The 18,057-nt window shown below is 44.4% G+C and overlaps 1 protein-coding gene across 1 annotated transcript in view; it reads right to left on the bottom strand.

Annotated features, from left to right (window-relative positions):
- Positions 1-18,057, bottom strand: part of sdc3 (syndecan 3) — a 34,965-nt gene that overhangs the window by 16,073 nt on the left and 835 nt on the right. The gene's annotated exons all lie outside the window — the stretch shown is intronic.

Here is an 18,057-nt window from a genome sequence, read left to right as displayed (position 1 = left end):
CTCCATCATTCATGGGCGCGTAACGAGCTAATGGGCCCCTGGGCTCAGACACATAAACCACCAGAGCACCCCAGCAGAGCACCCCATCACATCCACTAATATTTTTGCATGTTTCTGTGTAGTATTTTGCAGGTTTATTTTAACTCTGCTGTCGGCTGTTGTTAATGCTTCAGATGAAGAAAAGGCTGTTTAATTCTCTCCAACCCTTCCTGTCACCACAGATGCACATTAGCCAGATTTCTATGCAAATGTAGCACAAATTTGGGCAAAATCCACAAAAGAATTAATTAATTAATTAATGCACATTTCCATCCACCACTGTTAGACCGATATTACGACTTCATCGAGATGAACAGCTGGTGGTGTTCATTCTCCAGTTAGGTGCCATAAACTGACCGCTGCAGAGGGTGCAACAGGATGTGTCCTTCAGACGCACGAAAATGATCTCCACATAGGTCTGATGTTTCATCTCTTTAGTTAAATCACATGCCTCTTGTGCATCATGATTAATTTGCAAAGTCTGTCTTCATTGCATTTTGTTGCATTTTGCTTTAATAACTACACCAACTTTTCAACCTCCACAAAGCATGCCCACATTTCAGCGATATTACATTTCATTGTTCCTGCAAAACGTTTCTATATAATATCGCCAAGCACTGTGCAGCTGTATTGCGAAAAGATAAATATGGCTATAATAAAAATCTTCAGTATCTCACAGATATTTGATATTAGAGGTTACAAAGGGGTTATCAGGATAGAAAGTGTGATCTGTACATCCCTCTTCAATGTGCCACTGAATCACAAAATCTCCTCCCAGCTCAACTGTGAACTTTGATGCTATTGGGTAAGATAAAAAAAAACAGGGATTGTACTTTTAAATAAGAATTCTGCAAGATTTTTCACACAATAAATGATACATAAAACCCCCTCCCTGTGGCTTAAAACCATTCAGCATCCATCAGAATGACTTTCCAACTATATTCCTCACACACACGTTTACTGTTATAGTTGTAATGTGTGTGATGAACGTCTCCTCCTGTGATATAATAAGTATTTTCAGCACCCCGGGCCTCCTGTTTTGGCTGTAAGCCAAATAAAATAGCTCCAATTTTTAAAGTTAAATTATCATTTAGTGTCAAGAGATTCTTCGCAGTAACAGCTGCAGCAGGGGGTCATGAGCAGGCGTCACTTAGCGTTTGCAGGAAGGAACCCACTGAGCAATTTTACCCTGATTAGCTGTTTAAAAGATGGGGAGTGGTTCTTGGATAAAATCAGGCTACATGGGGATTAATAGAAAAAGTATGTTAGATGTCCATGTTCATTTTAGTTATAAAACTAAAATAAAGTTAATAAGGACATTTTTTAGCTTCTAATGTTATCTTTTTCAATGTAAGAACCTAAAACTGCTATTCAACAGGAAAAAGATCCTTGTGGACACGGTGCTGTAAGTGCTGCTGAGTGGGAAGGTAGAAACACTAATTTTGTCCTTGGCCAAACACATTTCTGATCTTTTCCTGCATGTTTGTCTCAGTTTTTCACACACAAATGCTCCCCGTGACCAATGAATGTGAACCACCGAGCAAAAACTGTAAACATGTTCGTCTACGACAGCCAGGAAATGAGTGAAACACTTTTTCTCCCCCCACTATTTTTAGTGCTTTCTGCCGATCAAATTCCTGATAGCGCTACCATGGCTGATCCCAATCGCAGCCACGTTGGTCGTCTTAATTCCCCTGTACAAAACCTATGGGAGGATGGCATTACACTGGCTCTAGTTTGTTATTCTAGCTCGCTCGGGCCCTAAAGCTGTCTCAGCGCAGTACCAAACCACAGCTGAGGAGCATCCAGGCACTAATATTATCTTTCTAATATTATCTTTCTCCACTGAGTTATAAGGACAAAGATGATCTAAGTGATGAATGCCCTTATGGAAAGTCATGCATCTGCTAAATATGGTATATGGTACAGTGAATGGCTTGGTCAGAGAGCTGCAGGGATAGAACAGGTGCACACGGTGGAGGAAAACTTGTGCATCTGGATCACTGAAAGGCAATTTAAATCAATTTCCATGCAGAAAGACTTTCAGCAGTTATCTCATATATCTGTTACAAAACAATAGACCCAAATCCATTTATGGCAATGCTCAGTGCACCTTCAACAGAGCGTAGAATTACTCCATATCAGTCAAAGGCTATAGCATTTGCTTCACTGTTAGCTCAATCATTAATCCTGATTAGATGGAAGGCTGCCTGCCCTCCCTCCTTTACACAATTCATCCTGGAGGTCATGGTATGTCTTAAAATATAGAGACTTCACTTTAAATTGCTTGAAAACATAATAGAATCTGTTTTCCATTCATTGATTATGTGAAGAACTGATCCTTTCTAGCAACTTGATTGCTAATGCCATTCACAAGCAGATATTCTGACCTTTTCCCAACAATACAAACATTTTCTGTTCTGTTTTTCTGTAATTACCTCCGTGTGGCGGAGTCTGCCATTCCCGCTCAGGATTAAAATTGCCGACCTACGCACAGGGATTCACAGGAAATAAAGCATCTATGCAATCCAGTGTTATTTAATTGTACATGATATCAGTTCACTCTTCCCTTTCCTACAGCCATATCAAAGCTGTATTCAATTATTGGTAATGCAAACCGAACATTTCCGACTGCTGCTGCTTCACATTAAAAGTGTTCAACGGGCAAAGCACATTCAGATTTTGGTTAATTATTCTTGACTGACTTCTTTAGCAAAATGCACGTTTGTTTGGTTGCACTGTGAGCAGATACAGCAGCTGCTCTTCTGCTGTATTTCTGACAAACTAGCTGCTCCAGGACTGTTCACTGTAATACTAAACTGCACTTGCAGTTACCACGGCAACCACAGGTACTGCCAAATTAACCACGACCTTAAGGATTACAACTATGAACGCCACGAGGGAATGAATACAAAAATGTTTAAAAAAAGAGACTTTTGATAGTGAAACTGAATATTCTGTTTGCGTTTGAAGGGAACAAGATCGGCTGATCGGAGGCCGAAGGAGCAGCGAATCAGGCGCTCGCTCGGCGACGGAGTGTGTTTAACCTTTAATGTCTCTGTATCTCTGACAACACGAACAGCTGACACTGAAACTGACTGCAGACTCAGTAGAGGTCACATGACTGTGTAGTGACACATCAGCTGGTCTGAAACCGTGTAATGGACTGGAGCTGTGAGACTGCCACACACACACACACACACACACACACACACACACACACACACCAATGCATAGATCCATTCAGGGCCGAGTATAGAGGGGCAGTATGATGGGAGGAGGGGTGATAGAGACAGAGAGGCAGAGAGATGTATATCTGTATGTAGGACCCAGCTGTTACACTAATCTGACAATCCAGCCGGATTAAAGACCACATCTCAAGGCTGGCTCTCTCTCTTTCTCTCTCTCTCACACACACACACACACACACACACACACACACACACACACACACACACACACACACATAAACACACACACACACACAAGGCCTCTCTGCATGGAATCCTCCTCTATTATATATGACCTTATGAAACATGCATCTCTGAGTGAGTGTGTGTGTGTGTGTGTGTGTGTGTGTGTGTGTGTGTGTGTGTGTGTGTGTGTGTGTGTGTGTGTGTGTGTGTGTGTGTGTGTGTGTGTGTCGCTGTCCTGCTGCCAGAAATGCCTTGAGATTCTGACACAACTGCCGCTCCCACACTCCACAATACGCCACCGTGCATGTGTGTGCTTATGAGGGTGTGTGCCGCGCCATTTGGGGAGTGCCAGCGAGTGTGTGTGTGTGTGTTGGTAAGTGTATTGATGTTTGGTTGGAGAAATGTTGCAGTGAGCGGTGAATGCTGCTGGTTGGCTGGTGAGTCAATGACTGTGTTTTTGTGGCTGCTTCTATGAAGTGCTGGAGAGAGAGGAGAAGGAGCTCGGCTGAATGCGGATTTATATGTGTGTGTGTGTGTGTGTGTGTGTGTGTGTGTGTGTGTGTGTGTGTGTGTGTGTGTGTGTGATTATAGCCTGGCTCAATGGGCCTATTTCTGCAGGACCAGTGGGAGGGCGTGGTGCCTGTGGCTGGAACTTTTCTCGTGTTTCTAAGGAACTTTTCAAAAGGGCTCAGAAATGTGGCTGCGTGTGAGAGAGAGCGCCCTGCGGACCATGATGCCTTTGTGCAGCAGAGAGCGAAAGAGAGGGGCACTCAGAGTACTCAGAAACTCAGAAACGGTAATCAATGGTCTCTTTTCAGCCCCAAATCGAAATCCTTAACACACCCTCACACACGAGAATATTCACACACAAATGAAGGATGATGAGAATCACATTTCTGCCCGTATACAGTAATATGAATCACAAGGCATCATCTGTGCATGTGTGCTTGTAATTACAGCTTGTGTAATCAGGGTAACAACAGTAATGCGACTTTGCGCACCCCAAGGAAGGAACAGCAAGGACGAGGAGAGAAATCGATGCATAAAAGGCCTCGTTTTAGAGAGGAAAGGTGCAAGCAGAGAAAAGAAACGCAGCAAGCGATGATGGGATGGATGGACCCGGAGGCAGGGGAGGGTGGAGAACGACAGACGAGTGTTTTTGTCTTTGATGCAGGGGAGAAAAATCCAATCAGCCCTGTGTAATTCAATCTGGAATGGAAAGATGCACCTTTGCGAGTGCGTGTGCAGAAGGCATGATGGATATTATTATCATGCCATACCGCTCCTCTTCTCTCAAACACGCACACGCACACGCACGCACACGCACGCGCGCACACACACACACACACACACACACACACACAAAGGAGGTAAACAAACTGCTGCTCCAGGGCCATCCTGAGCATCTGACCTTGCTACGCTCTCTTGGCTCCTTCCCATTGGTTGACTGACTTTGGCGAACTGACAGCCAATCCGGAGCCTTAGAGCAGTTTCCAGCCAACGGACTGCAGGCCAAGTGACTGTCAGCGCAGCCAGATAGCCGATTGATTCTTCATGTATCATAACAGTCCTTGATATCGAACACTAATTACGCAGGTTGTGAGATCTGGCGGCGCAGTCAACTCTCAATATGGCGAGAGCAGCATATGGTCTGTGTCTTAATGGGCCAAGCAGACCGACTGCTTGTGACCTAATCACATATTTATCATGAGATACCAATTAACCCTAACAAATCAATGTCAGAAGACTTGAATCAGAGGGACGAGGAAGGAAATAAGACGTTTGCTTTGTCCTGATTTCATTCAGTGAATGGCTCATGTGTTGCCTTTGGCATATGTGCACAAGATATTTAATATTTAGCATCATCTGATTTGATTGTACGGCCGCAGTGGCTCCCAGTCTGTGAACAGGACCCACAGAAGGTCACAAGATATGCACCCACCCCCTCAGAGACACAATATCATCCTGACTTTTCTTAATTTTTCATCATCAGTCCTCTTCAATAATTTCAACAACTCTTTGCAGAGTCATGCTAATAGAAGTATGCAGTCAGCAACAAGGGGTCCCATTTTAAAGGAACAGTTCAGCATTTGGGGGATTTATGCTAATTTGCGTTCCTGGTGAACAACAGCTGAATGCATTGACTGCGCGCAGCATCCCTGAAGACTCGCCGTTGCCAGGTTTGGAGGCAAAACTAAAACCTGTTTTTATTGATCATATCTGGCAACCCCCACAGTAGCATTGGGATAAATAAATTGTCTGCTATGATAAACTGCTGTTGGTTTACGGATTCATTTTGGACAGAGCAAGGCTGGCTGTTTCCCCGTGCTTTCAGTCCATATGTTAAGCAAAGCTAACCGTGATCAGACTTTAGCTACATGCCGAACACACAGACACAATATCAGTCCTATAATCTCACTGATGGGCAGCCAGAAAATGAAGCATATATCCCAGAAATGTTCCTTTAAGATGGTACGATCCAATCAGGGACCACTGCTACATGGTATATCAAGCAATGTTCACGAATGCATACAGCTGGTAGGTGTGAGCAGCAAGTAGATAACGAGGATTAATAGATAACAGCATCATATTATTCTGGTAGGAGTTCCCTGTTGCCACTCAGACAGTGTTATCTTCCTTCTGTTGAATCACTCCAGCTCAAACATAAATATTACAACAAGCTTCGGGTGCGAGCGCGTTCATTCACCTCAGACTGTTCTTTAGCAGCGCAGTTAAAGACGGCTTCATCCCTCCGCAGGCAACATTACTCACTGACTAATTAATTAACAGGTGGATTTAAGGAACTAATGGCTGGTGAATGATTGTCTAACACGTAGATTAGCTCCAGAGTGTTTGGTATAACAATCGGTGACCAGTAATTGCCTGATACCGTGGGCTTGGTTTAATTAAGGCACAATTGTGGAGCTGGTGGACAGTTTCGGTGCACACTGGTGGAAATGTGTAACTGGAGGGCAGGGAAATATATGTGCTGTGATACGATCTTGCTCTTGCAGGCCTCCTCTCTGCTCTGTCTCCATGTAATCCTGTCCAGGTTGTTCTCTCCATTCAATCCGTCTCAGCTGCTCTAAGCTCTTTACGGGCCTGCGTTAACCACCAGTCTCTCTCCCTCTGCTGCTACCAGGACACCAATCCAGCCCATCCATCTCCCTTTCATTTTCTCTTTTTTTCTTTGCTCGTCAGCGCCCATGCTCTTTTATCATTTCGCTCTACCTAAAGCCAATCCCTCCTCATTCATCTCATGCTATTTTCTGATGAGCCGCTCATATCCTTTTACCACTTTTACATATTAACAAATTCTATTCTCTGCCTCGTCCCTCCCCTCCTCTCCTCTCCTGGCTGCCGCATTTTCTTCTCCTCTCCAATCTGCCTTTTTCTTTTTTTTTTGCCTCCCTCTGCTGCACTTTAGCCACCACCCCTGCTTTAATATCACTTTTGTCTGTGATTGCCTCTGACCTCATTCCCCCTTCACTCTCTTCAAATCTCTTCTCCCTCCATCTCCACACAATATCTAATCACTTTCAAATCTGTTGCAATGCCTTCTGCTTTGTTCAGTTTTTTTATTTGATTTTTTTTTTCCACGTGTGCTGTTAAGATACAATTTCTGTTCAGCAAAGAATAAGACAAATAATTCTTGTCAAAATTAGGGTTGGGTGTTAAGGGGATATAAAGCAGACTCAGAGTTGGGATGCTGTAATCATGTGGTCTGCCTCGTAACCGCTGGGCCACCGCGACACCTGAACCTCAGGATTATTTTGGGACTGATAGGAATTCATCTGTAGCTGTGAGTAACGAAGGAGGGAGAGAAACACACTCTGATTTCACTAGAAAAAGCCAAAAACTGGAGATGGAAGTGCCTTTTTCTTTTTTCCTTTTTTCTTATATCTTGCTGGCCTGATTTTTTAAACTCAGTCTTTTTCTAGTACTGACAGAAAAGTGTCTGTAGTCCTGAAAGCTGGCATCAAATATCTGGTCAGAATCACAGGCTGGTTACTCATGCTTTAATCAGATATTTACTGATTTAAATTCAGCCTGTTGTAGACTGTGTTTTAGAACTGAAACAAACAACAGAAAACAAATTTCTAACTATTCTGACGCTCAATTAATTATTTCAGTCATTTATCAAGCAAAAAAACAAAAAAAACATGTGCGAGTTGTGGTGTCAACTGCGAGGATTTGCCGCTTTGTTATGTTTTCTGCCTGTTTCTGTAATTTGAACATCTTGCGGTTTTGGGCTTTTAGCTGAACAAAATAAGCAGATGTGAGAAACAGTGATGAGCACTGCTTTCTGACATTTTATAGACAAAAAAACAAAAACAATCAACAGATTTTGGTAGATTGAAAGGAATGAAAAACTGAATAATTCATCATTATGTGCAGCCCAATTTTAGTTTCTGTTTAGAAACCAATTAACATGTGAGCTTCATCTGTTCAACGAAAAAAGGGTTTTGCAGAAAAAACCTCAGCATAAGGCATCAAATAAATCAGTTTGGTTGTGGTCCTGTTTTGTATCAGCTCCACTCACCACAACTAAAGCAGAATAGAGCAGCAATAATTAATCCACGGACAGAAAATCAACTATTTTGACAACCAATTAAGCAGCAAAAATAACTTTTCATGGAAAACTGTCAAGCATTTGATGGTTCCAATGTCTCAAATGTGACAATTTGATTAAATCACATTTAGCTCTGGGAAACAGTGACGGGCATTTTTCATTGTTTCCTGGTGCTTTGTTCACTGAAAGAAGAAAAAGATTAAACGATTCTTAGCAATTCTATGCAGCTTCATACATCTGTAACTCACACTGGGGAAGATTGAACTAATTTTAAAATGTCAAAAACAGAATTAATGTCAAAAGAAGTCATGCCTCTCCTCCATCAGGGCCTCCTCCTCCTCCACCTCCTGCTGTGTCTAATGTTTCAGTGCTGTGTGACCTGTCAATCTGTCGTGTGTGTCTGCCATATCATGTCCTGTCAGACAGACGCCCCATTCAGTCCAACACGGGAAACAATTATCATGTAACACACACGGTTTAATAAACAATACACAGGCTCGCACACACACATCCAAACACACACACAAACTCGGTGTCAGTCAGCCTTTCAGACCTGGGTCTCTGCTGGCTGAGATTAGGGCTAATCCACAACTGTTGGAATGAAAGATTAAGAATGAATCACCTGCTGCCACAAACATGTGTGTGTGCACTTCTACAGCTTTTTTGTGAGAACCGATTTGAAGCTTTAGACCTTGGGAGTGAGGTCATTTTTGGAAAGTGAGGACTTTGGCTGGTCCTCATTTCTGGACAGATCTTCAGAAAAAGGCTGTTTGAGGGTTCAGACTTGGTTTTGAGAGTAAGGGTAGAATCAGGTTTAGGTGAGGTCAGGGTAGAAGGCTTTGGGTTAGGGTTAAGGTTAAAGTCAAGGAATGTGTCAACGAGTGTCCTCACACAGGTAGAAGTACAAACATGTGAGCACGTGTGTGTTTGACTGCATGTGAATATATGTGGAGGCATTTACAATAGGCCTTATGGGAGAGAGACCCTACACCAAGCAATATTACAGAATCCCTACCCTTGCAACCACACACACACACACACACACACACACACACACACACACTTTTTCAGTCTTCCACACACACAGCTCATTAGCTTCAGTGGCTCGTTCAAACTGCAAATGTCTTTGAAAGAGCCCTTTAAAGCACCAGGGTTCAAAGGTTTACTTGAGAGGGTCCCCACGCACGCACACGCACACACACACACACACACACACACACACACACACACACACACACACAGAGTGGGTTTCATTGTCTGTATTTAATTGGATCGATGTTTTTCCCTCACGGCTTGCCGATAATTGAGGGGACATGAGTAACATGTGGGAAGCCTTTTGTTACTAAGTTCCTGTTTATTAAGACAGGCAGAATAAACGAGGAGCTCTACAGCGATGGAGGAGGAGGAGGAGGAGGAGGAAGAGGGCTGGTGGGTGGAGGGTGTAGAGATGGATGGATGGATGGATGAGAGAGAGAAAACGTTGCAGCAATGAGCTCCTGACCTCGTTCACTCCTCTGTCGGGACGCTGGGCTAAATAATTCAAACACACACATACACAGTCACATGCCTTTCGCACACAGTACTTCTCGCTCTCGTTCGCACAAGCGGCCTCCCTGTGCACCTCCATCACCTCCTCCGCCTCTGTTTCACATGTAAACACACATGCGTAAAGACACACACGTATATAAAATCCCCCCTTTGTGCAGTACTCAGGAAGCTCCCTCCTGGTTTGAAGCTTGAAGGCTGGATCTATAAATACTCACTTCCTGTGTCCTTCCTAAAAGCCATTGAGTAACCGGTGACCAATTAAGCACGCACGCACACACACACACACACACACACACACACACACACACACACAAAGGTTGTACCCATCAGTATGCAAACAAGCAGATCTCTGTCACAGTGTGAATCTTAATGAAATGCTGATGAAATATTGCTCTGTAAAACCCCACAGATAAGACCGACTTACAATTAAAAATAAAGCTGTAATTAATTCTCTCTCTGCCTTGATGAAAAACATGCATCAGAAATGGAAATCTGTAAATCAAAACTGACAAAATCTCTTTGTTATCAGAGGAAACGATGACATGAAGGTCGTTTGAAAATAGAAACTGTGCCGCCGACAGATCAAAGACAAGACAAAATGAAGTGATGACAAATTGGGTGACAAACCATTTATACAACCAATCATGTGCGTGCATGCATCTTGGAAAATCTGACTGTGATTCACTGAACTTTTCTCCTTCAAGTGCCGACCCGTGTCCCTTTCCCTGCACCCACCAGCACGCCCTGAGACATGAAAGCTGTGAGTTAAGTACCTCCACAAACGACTGCATGACAATACAACAAGCCATTCAAATGTTCACCCACATAAAATCTCCTCCATTTGGATTTGGCTCGACGTCGTTCCCGTTTTACTTGATCTCAACCAAAGAGCCTAAGAGACAATCCCCTGCAAGGACACACACTCTCTATCTTCCACTGTGTCTTCATTTACCAACACTCTCCGCCGCTATTAAGTACAAACAAACTTAAGCAGGCTCTGAGTGGCCAAAGTGGTCATTTTCAAAGATGGGCTCCTAGAGGAAGAGTGATAGCATTTCCAGCCAGGGGCATTCAAAAATGGCTCAGCCAATGACATGCAGCCAAGGAAACAAGCGCCTTGCACAGAGCATCAATGTGGAAGAGATTTGGTGTCATTAGCGGCCAACTGGAGCGAGAACTACAACCTTGTTCCAAGGTTTTATCATTTGTTTTTTACTATATCATAGAAAAACAGCACAGTTGATCATATTATTTTACAGCCAAATCAATACCTGTCAAGTGTCCACGGACGACTGTTAGGTCTATAAAATGTGAAAAACAAGTTCCAGGAGCCCAAAGTACCATCAGTCGCAAAATTCAATTTACAAAGATATAAATCAAAGAAGAGCAGTAAATTGTCAAACTTAAGAAGCTGGAAGCCGCGAGGGGCTCTCTGAAAAGGATTTTTTTGGCCATTTTATGTTTTTAAGTCAGACACTGTGATTGTGGCGGTCGACGCCTTAAAAACCTACCGCCAGGGAGCCTGAAACGCCTCAATTGACGCGATTGAAACTGCAATTAATGATCATTTTAGGAATCAATGCCATAAAGGAAGAAAAGAAGAAAAAACTTCTATCACGATTTCAAAAAAAGTCAGAGGCAATGTTTCCAAATATCTTAACAAATATCTCAATATCTAACAACCAAAGATATTCAGTTTGATATCATAAGAAAACCAGCAGATATTCTCATTTTACAAGTAGAAACCAGAGAATGTTTGGCATTATTTCTATAAAAAATGACTTCAGAAAACTCAAAACCCAAACAAGAAGATTTATCTTCAGTCAACTGAGTCACAGCAGCTCTGATCCTAAACCATGAAATCATCACAGTTACTGAACTTGTATGTTAACAGATCCATCTCCAAGGAAAACTCATCAACAGACTCAGGTCTGACTAGACTATAAACTCAGGCCGGAAAAAATGCAAAAAGTTGAAGTGAGAAAAATGAATAAATGTAAAGTTGCTGACAAAATAACCAACAGATAAACAGATGGAGAGGGAGATGGCGGGAGCTGTGTATTGGAGGTCAGATGGAGGCCAGGGTCTGGTCGGAAGCGTGGAGGCTGGCGTTATCGCGGCCTCAGACCACTCTTATCAGCCGCCTGCCAGGAAATATGCATTCCTGTAGACCCATTGGACCGTATTGGATTTCAGGTCTGCATGACCCCGCCCATCCGGCCCTTCGTTAACCCAATTACCCCGTCGCTACGGAAACACGTGAGGAAAGAGGGTACCGCAAAGGAGATACAGATACACATGAATAATATGAGTGAAAAATGAAACAAAAAAAATATGAACAGCATCTTAACAGTATTAATGTTATTGGTGAAGGGCATCTGTGACACACACACACACACACACACACACACACACACACACACACACACACATAAAGGTTTGTTAGTGGGAGGGAGGCGCCCTGTTTCTGAGGTTTTCATTTATAGCAAACGCTCTAACATAGAAAGATCCCAGCATGCTTTGTGGGTTTGGGAGCCGGCACTGCGTTTATGCTCTCTAATTTAGAGTCCTTTAATAGCACAAACACACACAAGCACATGCACACACACACACACACACACACAAGTAAAGGTGAAACGTGACTGCCATCTCATCCCTTCTCTATTTTTTAATTTATAGTAGTGGGACAGATGGAGGAGAGAGGAGGAGGAGAGGAGGAAGAAAAAGGGGCAAAGGGAGTAGCATGAAGAGACAAAGAGAAAGGAGGAAGAGGAGAAGAGTCGGAAAACAGGGAATGAGATATGAAAAGCTGTGAATGAGAGAAGCAACAGAGGTGACAAGGGAAAAAAGACGAGACAAAACAGAATGGAAGAGAGAGAGAGAGAGAGCGGAGGAGAAGTGGAGGGAGGGGACGGAGAGAGGGGCAATAAAGCTGTGACAGCGGCAGCCATGCTGGTTGTCATGGCAACGGCCGTGGAGAGCAGGTAGAGCACGGTCTCCTGGGAATGAGCAGTGCACGCCTCCCTCCCCCACCCTCGCTCTCTCCCTCTCTCTCCACATCCCTCCGTCTCCGTCCTTTTGGCCTCGCTCCATCCTCTGGCCGTCGTCCCCATCATCCCCCCCTCTCTCTGTCGCCATGTCCCAATATTCCCCATCTCCTCTTCCTCTTGCCTCCCACTCTTCCTTTCCACTCCCGGTCCCATCCTCCGCTCAGTTTCTGGGCTCTACCTCCCCTCTCCACTTGCATCCTCTTTCCATCACTCAGCGCTCAATCACTTTCCCTTTGCTTTCGTCTTCCCCTCGCTATCTAGCATCCCCATCTCGCCATTGCCATTAACTCTTTTTCCATCCTCACCTCTCTCCATTTTACTCCCTCCACTCCTTCCCTCTTTCTCATTATCCTGTTGTCTGTACACCTCCCTTTTTTCCATTCCTCTCCTCTCCCTCCCTCCCTCCCCTTCTCTCTATATTCATCTCACCCCCCTCTCCAGAGAATATGTATGTATGTCTGCTCAGCGCTGCCCAATTACTGCAAAGGAGACTTTGTGTGTGTGTGTGTGTGTGTGTGTGTGTGTGTGTGTGTGTGTGTGTGTGTGTGTGTGTGTGTGTGTGTGTGTGTGTGTGTGTGTGTGTGTGTGTGTTTAGTATCTACATGAGCTGTGTTTCTAGCTGGTTTTGACCTACCTAAAACACCTCCAGCGTTCTCCGTCTCCCTCTGACTCACTGAATCAACAAAACTGCCGCACACCACTATTCACTAGCAATGCAAGTGTGTGCGTGCGTGCGTGTGTGTGTGTGTGTGTGCGTGTGTGAATGCACTGTATCTGTGTGTATAATCAGGCCTTTAATGTTAATGTGCATTGGTGCATATATGTGAGTAAGCGTGTCGGCACTTGTGTTACTGGTGGTGGCGAAGGAGCCAAACTTTCCAGCTGGATGAATTCAGTCTCTAACTGCATTCTTTCTAATTCGTGGGATGACTTGAACACATTCCACAGGGGAAGTTTAGTGTTGCACAATGTTGTGGAGCCAAATGAGTGAAGAAAACAGGTACTTCCTAAGCAGTGACTGGCAGTGTGAAAAGAGATTCACACAGTCTAGGAAGTGCAACAATATGGCACCTCAGCCTGGGTATTAGTAAATAACAATTTAGTTAGAAAGCACCTTTCCTGCGTTTGAGGAGGTATTAGCATTATCAGCTTAATATACTCAGAATATCAAAAGTAAAAGTACTAATACTGCAGTAACATGGCCTCTGTGACTGGTGCATTGTTGAGCATCAGTGCATGAGCAGCATTGTCCTGTTGCAGCTGGTGGATGACCAACCTGGATAAATCTGAGGGGTTGTGAGATGAAAAATGAGAGAGGAAAGAAGAAAGAACAAAGCTCTATGGCACATATTTGTTTTACGTTTTTGGACTGCTCTCTAATGATCTTTGCTTTTCAGTAAAATATTGGAGAGTTTCACCTCCTTGGCTGGAGCACCGCGGCTGAGGCAGGGATATAATGAATTACAATAATGTAGTCTATAAAAGCCTGGATTAATCCGCGGATTAGAAATATTTTACAGCGTTGATGGATTTTATTTTGCCCTGGGGTTTGCCTCTCAGGCTACCTACAGGCTGCCTTCTGATTGGTGGAGATTGTTAGGGGCTCTACGCAGCCTGATAGAATGAGATGAGGACACTAGAACTGAAAATAACGACAAATTGCTACCAAAACACTTCATGTTTTATTTGCTAGATTGATGTAATTGTACATAAATCTCAAGAAATAGATTCTTAGTTATGCGTTTGATTAGACAAAGTATGATTATGATGATGATGATGAATACTGAGCAATACAGCAAAGACCTAATTTATTAGTGTGTAGTTTGACATCAGAGGTTAAAGGTCCAGGAGACTGCTGAAAGGTCTTTTGGGCTCTCTTGAGGCTGATAAGGACAGCTCTGTTTTGTCCTCATAGTTTTCTATTTGCGCTGAGCTTTTAGTTACTTTTCGGCTAATGGAACTCCAGAATTTGCTGCAAATTCTAAACTCCCTTTGTTATTTCAGCCCACCCAGAAATAACAGGTATTGTGACGGCAGGTTTCTCGATCCCCGCACGCCGTTATCAGTCCAATAGCAAATGGGAAGTTCCGAGCTGAATCAAACGCTAAAACTTTCTCCACAAGAGAGAAAAAAATCATTTCACTCAAATGCAGCACATCTGCCAAGCCAGTCCTTCCCATATGATAAGAAATTGCATTCAGATATGAGTGAGCAGCATGAGTACACACACATATAAATAGCCAGAAGGAGGAGAAGGGGTGAGGAAAGGGGAGACAAATGTTTTTCCCACTGAAGGCTGTCATTATTCTGTCTCTCTGTGCATGCTCACCTCCAGATGTCGGCCATCTGAATACAGCTCCGGATATGAACCGTGATCCTTTTCATTTCCTCCATTCACTGCAAGGTGACCCCCATACCCTCACCCACCTTTTCACACACACACCTGAAATACCTCCTCCACAACAGGAGTGTTTTCTACCTGCCAGCTTGTGTGTGTGTGTGTGTGTGTGTGTGTGTGTGTGTGTGTGTGTGTGTGTGTGTGTGTGAGGGGACTTTGTCCTCCAGGAGAGTGAGAAGGACCCACTTCCTGTGTCAAATTGCCTCTCACATTCCACACTCTCCCTCAATCCGCCTCGCTCTGGCTATTTTTTCCTCTTCCTTGCTCCTTCTTACTTTCCTCGTCTCTCTATGGGGGGCTTTGTCAGCTATCGGAGGCACAAAACACTGATTCACTCCATGAGTTAAACATGATCCTCAAGAACACAATGCTTTTCCGCCATACACACGCACACACATTCTCTCTTCAAGGAGCGAGGGCTGGCGAGAACAAGTTTTTGGCAGTGGAGATTCACTATCTTTTTGAGCCCACACACAGACAGATGGACAGTGAGCACTCTCACGAAGGCAGACGGATGCACACACACACACACACACAAAAACTGGCTATGTGTGGGACACAACAGATGTCTGTGGGAAAATCGGTCCCCCATGTAAAATATAGTCACCCGGATATGATGTCACATCTCCGATAACAAGACATACACACAGAGACAAGACACCAGGGATCAGACACGTACACACACAGACGTACACACACACGAGTCAATTGGTTTCAAGCCAAGGAGCATTTAAAGAAAGATCTTTTCAGCAAATGCATGTGACTGTGGGCTCTGTGTGTGTGTGTGTGTGTGTGTGTGTGTGTGTGTGTGTGTGTGTGTGTGTATGTGTGTGTGTGTGTGTGTGTGTGTGTGTGTGTGTGTGTGTGTGTGTGTGTGCGTGTGTTTGTGTGTGCATGTACGTTCAAGGCCTGGGCTGCTTGAGGTGAGCCTTGCAATTATGAGACCGTTGATGTGTGTGTGTGTGTTATATATTTAAGCAACGCCTTCATCCATCTGTGCACTCCTAAGACTGTATGTTTAAGAGTGTGTGTGCATGTGTATATATGTGTCACACCTGTCTCCATCTGCACACTTAAAGACAGATTAGGTCAGCTGGGGGGCAAGGATCTTTGGCAAAGACTGCAACCGACTGACCTAGTAATAATCACTGTGTGTGTGTGTGTGTGTGTGTGTGTGTGTGTGTGTGTGTGTGTGTGTGTGTGTGTGTGTGTGTGTGTGTGTGTGTGTGTGTGTGTGTGTGTGTGCGTGCGTGCGTGCCTGCGTGTGTGTGTGGTGTTGAAAACCGCTGTCATAACCAGTGGAGCATCACAGCACAGGCAGCACAATGACACTCCAATATGTTGACAATACAAATATTGCATTGAAGTGAAGAAATTAGACAAAACAAGCCAATCAACTGGCCCCGGGGCTGCAGACCTCGAGGGGGCCCAAAAAGCCTCAGCTGCAATGCATGTCAATTGATTTTGGCAATACAATTATTTGAAAATTTGTTAGGGAACTTGCGCCACTCAAATACAGTGTTTTCTGCATTTTTAGGGAATTTGTGGCTGTCTCTTGAGTCAAATTCCAGTTTAAAGAGCTTTGCTATTTCAGTCTAGGTTGTGCTCACATGCTACAAAGTCCTAAGTAAAGTTCTGTTGAATGAAATTACCACAAATTAAAGCAAATTAAAGCTCCCCTCCACTAAAAGAATGTGTTTTTCACTGTACAGGATGTAGCATGTGCAGAGTTTGACCCTGGAAGCTTGTTTATTCCATCCTGTGCTCACCATAAATCTGATTCCAAACCGGAGACATATCAGCATGATTCAGGAGTGATGGGGAAAAACACAGAACGGCCTTTAAGTGAAGTAGGAGTCAAACAAACATGTCTGGGGAGGATCTTTAATTATCATTCCAGCAAAGGAGTACTGGCTGCACTGGACTTTACGGGAGCTTGGAGGCAGCAGGGTAAATACACATTGCACAGAGGGTGGAAGGTGGAGATCAGGGGCCAAAAACACATTTTTGCCCCAAAGCTCCCTAACAGCTAAATCTGGCCATGAATGATGGTCAAGATAAAGAGATAATGTAGTATTATAAAGATTATTATAAACTCACTGACGCAGGTTAGGGGAACATTATAAGGGTATTATAAAGTGTGTTTTCTTCCTAATGTACATTCAAAACTAGATCTGCATTTTGACTATTTTTGGTACTTGCTTCCTTTTCTCTCAATGATTCAATGAGATTCCACCCTCCTCTTCCTCCACCTCCTCCTCCTCATAGGATAAATCTGGATTAATCGGTAACGGAAGGTGTGGGCGTGCAATGGGGGGCGCGTGAAGCTCGGCGTGGATGGTTCCGGAGAGGAGGTGTGTGTGGAGAAAGAGGGGTGGGGGGGCTCGCGCATTCCCAATCAGCTTTCCTCCTCGCGATTCCCGATGACATCATTCCATCCAAGCCCTCGTTCGTGCACCGCATCGCCGTTAACTTCCCCGTTACCCCACCCACTTTTAGCCACAAACGCACATTGCCGCACGCGCGCACGCGCACACACACCTCCGGTTATAACGGGAGGATGCCCCTGGTCGGATTCTGGCATCCGGACAATGAGGCCGCCGTTATCTAGGGAACGTGCACCTCACAGAGATCGGACATCCAATCCCTCAAACACACAAACACACACGTCCCAACGCACGAGTACCCGCTAATAAAGTCGTTAAAGCCGCAGTATGACTGGAGCCCCTCAAATTAACGGCAGGATGTGAGCTGGTGACACAGACACCACATAGCGAGACACCGCACGAAGACCCGTAATCAAGCTCAATTAGAGATTACCCGCTAATTACCAACACACACACACACACACACACACACACACACACACACACATGAACGCACACAGACCTCCTGACTTCATGGGACACAGGCCACGATAAACCCCGACACTGAGACACAAAGGCTGGTGTGTGTGCATGTATGTGTGTGGGTGTGTGCGTCAAGCGGGGGGTGGGGGTGCACGGGAGTCGCCAGCCCCCCTAGCGGGAGTCA

The sequence above is a fragment of the Chaetodon trifascialis genome, chromosome 17, assembly GCF_039877785.1.
Source record: "Chaetodon trifascialis isolate fChaTrf1 chromosome 17, fChaTrf1.hap1, whole genome shotgun sequence".
Classification (NCBI taxonomy): Eukaryota; Metazoa; Chordata; class Actinopteri; order Chaetodontiformes; family Chaetodontidae; genus Chaetodon; species Chaetodon trifascialis.
The sequence above is the reverse complement of the archived record's forward strand: the minus strand, read 5'-3'. Positions and strand labels throughout refer to the sequence as shown.